The following is a 4,821-nucleotide window of genomic DNA, read 5'->3' on the forward strand; positions in this document are numbered from 1 at the left end:
AAGAAACTGCCTGCCAATCTTCTCCAAGTCTTTCTATCATTGTTGGATGCCCCTGCAGGGTACTCTTGATTCTTTAGAAAGCACTTGATGTCGTGATACCAGGGATTGTCATCAACTACCACTTCAGCAGCAAACACATACGCGGCCCTATCAAGGCGCATAACATCAATCCTGGGAGCGTGGTTCCACCGAATCACGTTGATCATGGAGGATAGAGTGGCAAGAGCATCTGCCATCTGGTTCTCATCACGAGGTATGTGATACAGCTTTACTGTTGTGAAGAAAGTCAATAGTTTTCTCGTGTAATCTCTGTAAGGGACCAGATTGGGCTGGAGGGTGTTCCAATCACCATTCACTTGATTGATCACTAGAGCTGAATCTCCGAAGATGTCCAGAGTCTTGATTCTCAAATCAATGGCTTGCTCAATACCCAAGATACAGGCTTCATACTCAGCTTCATTATTTGTGCACTCAAAAGTCAGACGAGCGGTGAAAGGCATGTGGGCACCTTTCGGAGAGTAGTAATGACAGCGCCAATTCCACTTCCTCTGGCATTGACAGCCCCATCAAACAACAAAGTCCACTTTTCGTCTGGATCAGGTCCCTCCTCAACAACTGGCTCTTCACAGTCTTTCATCTTGAGGAACATGATGTCTTCATCTGGAAAATCAAACTTCATCGGCTCATAATCATCAATCGGCTGTTGAGCAAGATAGTCTGACAGAATACTCCCTTTGATGGCTTTCTGGGATGTATACTGGATATCATACTCTGTCAGTACCATTTGCCAACGAGCAACCCTTCCGGTGAGAACTGGCTTCTCGAATATGTATTGACTGGATCCATCTTGGAGATCAGTAAGGTTGTGTGAGACAGTATGTATTGTCTCAAACGCTTAGCAGCCCATGCAAGTGCACAACATGTCTTTTCAAGCATCGAGTATCTCGACTCGCAATCTGTGAATTTCTTACTCAGGTAGTAGATGGCATGCTCTTTCCTACCTGTCTCGTCGTGTTGACCGAGAACACAACCCTGGAATTGTCTAGTACTGTCAAATACATAATCAGCGGTCTCCCTGGGACCGGAGGCACAAGGATAGGAGGATTCTGCAAATACTCTTTTATTTTCCCGAAAGCCTTTGACAATCTTCATTCCACCTGATAGCCTGATCTTTCCTCAACAACTTGAATATTTGGCTCACACGTGGCTGTTAGGTGAGAGATGAACCTTGCAATGTAGTTCAACCTCCCTAAGAAACCACGAACTTGTTTCTCTGTTCTTGGCTCAGGCATTCCTGTATCGTTTTCACTTTGGCCGGATCCACCTCAATCCCTTTTTCACTAACAATAAAACCCAGCAGTTTCCCAGATCTCACCCCGAAAGTACATTTGTTCGGATTAAGCCTCAGCTTGAATTTCCTCAAACGCTCAAACAGTTTTTGCAGATTCACCAAATGTTATCTTCTGTCTGAGATTTGGCAATCATATCATCAACATAAACCTCGATTTCATGATGAATCATATCATGGAACAGTCACCATCGCTCGTTGATATGTTGCTCCGGTATTTTTCAGACCAAACGGCATCACCTTGTAGCAGAAGGTGCCCCATGGGGTTATGAATGTTGTCTTCTCCATGTCTTCTGGTGCCATCTTAATTTGATTATAGCCAGAAAAGCCATCCATGAAGGAGAATACCGAGAACTGAGCTGTGTTATCCACCAAAATGTCGATGTGAGGTAATGGGAAATCATCTTTAGGACTAGCTCTGTTCAGATCCCGGTAGTCAACACACATCCGTACCTTTCCATCCTTCTTAGGTACTGGAACGATATTTGCAACCCATGGCGGATAATTTGTGACTGCTAGAAACCCTGCATCCAACTGTTTTTGCACTTCTTCCTTTATCTTGACAGCCATCTCTGGTCTTGTTCTTCTGAGTCTGCTTGACCGGAGGACAACCTTCTTTGAGAGGCAAACGGTGTACCACAATATCTGTGTCAAGCCCTGGCATATCCTGATAAGACCAAGCGAAGATGTCAACATATTCTTGCAGCAATTCAATCAGCCCTTTCTTCAGATTATCTTCCAAAGCAACCCCTATCTTGATTTCTCTCTTGACGTCCTCGGTGCCGAGATTAATCACTTCAGTAGACTCTTGATACGGTTGAATGACCCTTTCCTCCTGTTTTAATAACCTGGCAAGTTCTTCAGGGAGTTCACAGTCTTCATCACCCTCTTCTTCAGCTTGAACGATTGGATTTTCAAAGTCGAAGCGAGCCATAGAAGAACTATTATCAATAGGATCCGGTGATGTGCATCTGTATGAGTGATGGTATGTGCTTATGAGTGTGAACAAGGAGTGAAAACTAAAACAAACATTGCCAGATATATTTTTGATTTTGAAAACTATAAAAATAGAAAGATAGTGAGCAAAACATTTGAATGCAAAAAGACGTCCTTTATTTATGATAAAAAAATGCAGGTATCCACATAGATGAGCCCTACAATGAGTCATTACGCCCTGGGCGGAACGTAAGACTTGGACATGCATGAATAAACAAGAAAAATTACTCCTCCGGAAAAGTGACTTGGACAATCTCCTCAGAAGACCAATTGTTGATGACTTCACCGGGATCCTCGGACGCACCCAGTTATCGATGTCGCAATCGCTATCCCCATCTTCATCGTTGACCGCAGAGACCTGGCCAACTGATTTGGTTTCTCCTTCAACCATGTTAACATTTGCTCACCATGCTGTGGCATGGGATTATTGACGACATTAGGAGCCGGTGCAAGGTCGATGGCTTTTGAATCTATGAGGTCCTGAACTACATGCTTAAAAGCTTTGCAGTTCTCAATATTGTGGCCAGGTGCCCCAGAGTGGAAGCTACACCTAGCGTTGGCGTCGTGCCCCGCCGGAAGCCTACCGACGGGAGGAGCCAGAGTGTGTAACTGCACCAGTTGTAGTTGCTGAAGACTAGAAAGCAATTGAGCGTACGACATTGGAAGAGTGTCGAAACGCCGGTCCATCGTCCTTGGCCTCTGTTGATAAGCGGGTCTGTTACCCGGTTGTTGTGGTTGGTACTGAGCTGGTTGACGCTGGGGTTGTTGTGTTGTAATGGTGCTGCAGCTGGAATGGTCACAGCCGCAAACATACGGTTGCTGATGATAGTTTGAAAGTTATTCCTCGGTTATCCTGTTCTGATAAGAAGATATGGCACTTGCATCCCTTCTCTCCTCTTCTGTCCCTGAATGAACGACTTCTTCACCCCTGATGAGGATCCACCTCCACTCTGGATCTTGTATGTCTTCAAATAATTCTCCACCCTCTCTCCGGCAGAGACTACATCAGCAAAGTTGGAGGCATTGCAACCCACCAGGCGCTCCAAATAAGGTCCGGGGCAGAGTGTTCATGAACATGTTAGCCATTTCCTTTTCCAACATAGGAGGTTGAACACGGGAAGCTGTTTCTCTCCAGCGTTGAGCATATTCCCTGAAGCACTCATTGCTTTTAAGAGACAGATTCTGAAGTTGAGTTCTGTCCGGAGCCATGTCTGCATTATACTGATACTGCTTCATGAAAGCCTCCGCCAAATCCCTCCAGCAACGGATGTGGGCTCTGTCCAGCCTCATGTACCATTCCAGGGATGCCCCAGCTAGGCTATCCTGGAAAAGTACATAAGCAACTTCTCGTCATCGGAGTATGCAACCATCTTTCGAAAGTAGGCTTGCACATGGGTCTTCGGGCAAGAGTTGCCACTATTTGTCAAATATCGGGACCTTGATTTCGGTGGCACCCTTACGCCTAGGACCAATCCCAAGTCAGCAACGTCTACTCCCAGAGGATTCTGTCCTTCCACTGCCTTCAACCTCTCTTCCAGTCTCCGAAACATAGGGTCCATACCATGACTCATACCAAAGTCCTCCTGAAGCAAGGGGAACTGATCCTCCTGATCATCATGGACGGGTTGCTTACCGGAGTTGACAATAGGATCGGGGTAGGCCCCAGTCCACTGGGTTCATTAACCTCTCCAGCTGGAGGATCAGTCAACGTCTCTGGTTGAGTAGTGGCGGGATTCCTCTGCATCATCTGCCTGAGCTCTTGCTGTCCCTGAGCCACCCTTGAACCACATCCATGAACTGATTCATGCGATCTTCATCTCGGCGAGCTCGCTTGTAGGCTTTCCATTGCTCTCTGGTGGTTTCTGCGGGTATCGTACCGGTGAATGCTGGGTCAGCTATCCTGCTAGTGGAACACCAAATAATATGAGAACACCGCAGCGCGGGTACCTGTTATGCAAGATATGCAAATGAACATGTAAATGCAATGACACGTTTATCGATTCCAAAGGGTATTCTACCCCCTTGATTCCAGTCTCACGCAAGAAGACCGAGTCGTAGATAAGCTTCGAAGATTAAGATGCAATAAGGAAAACCATCATATAAATGAGTTTGCGAAGGGAAACGGCTTAGCCAATAGTACATCAAAAAGGATTCCACACCAGCCTGTGGATCATCACTACAATACAATAAGTAAAGAGAGGAACAAAAAATCAGGAATCAGCCTCCTGTATACAACCCATAAGAACTGCTCCTTACTTCAGCCAGTAGTGCCACTGTGTCAGGAGATCTGGAGATTTTGGTCAAACAACGGATAAGCAGATTCCTTTTGTGAAGAAACTCCATCCAACTCGTGATGTGCTCTTTGTAGTATAATTCCCATCATCTTCTTGAACCTCTTCAGGTCTGGTTCTTCAAACCTTGCCAGCAATTTGATTGTCCTCACATCTCTCCTTGAGCTTTGTTAAACTGATCTATGA

This window comes from Lathyrus oleraceus, chromosome 2 (assembly GCF_024323335.1).
Source record: "Lathyrus oleraceus cultivar Zhongwan6 chromosome 2, CAAS_Psat_ZW6_1.0, whole genome shotgun sequence".
In the NCBI taxonomy this organism is placed as follows: Eukaryota; Viridiplantae; Streptophyta; class Magnoliopsida; order Fabales; family Fabaceae; genus Lathyrus; species Lathyrus oleraceus.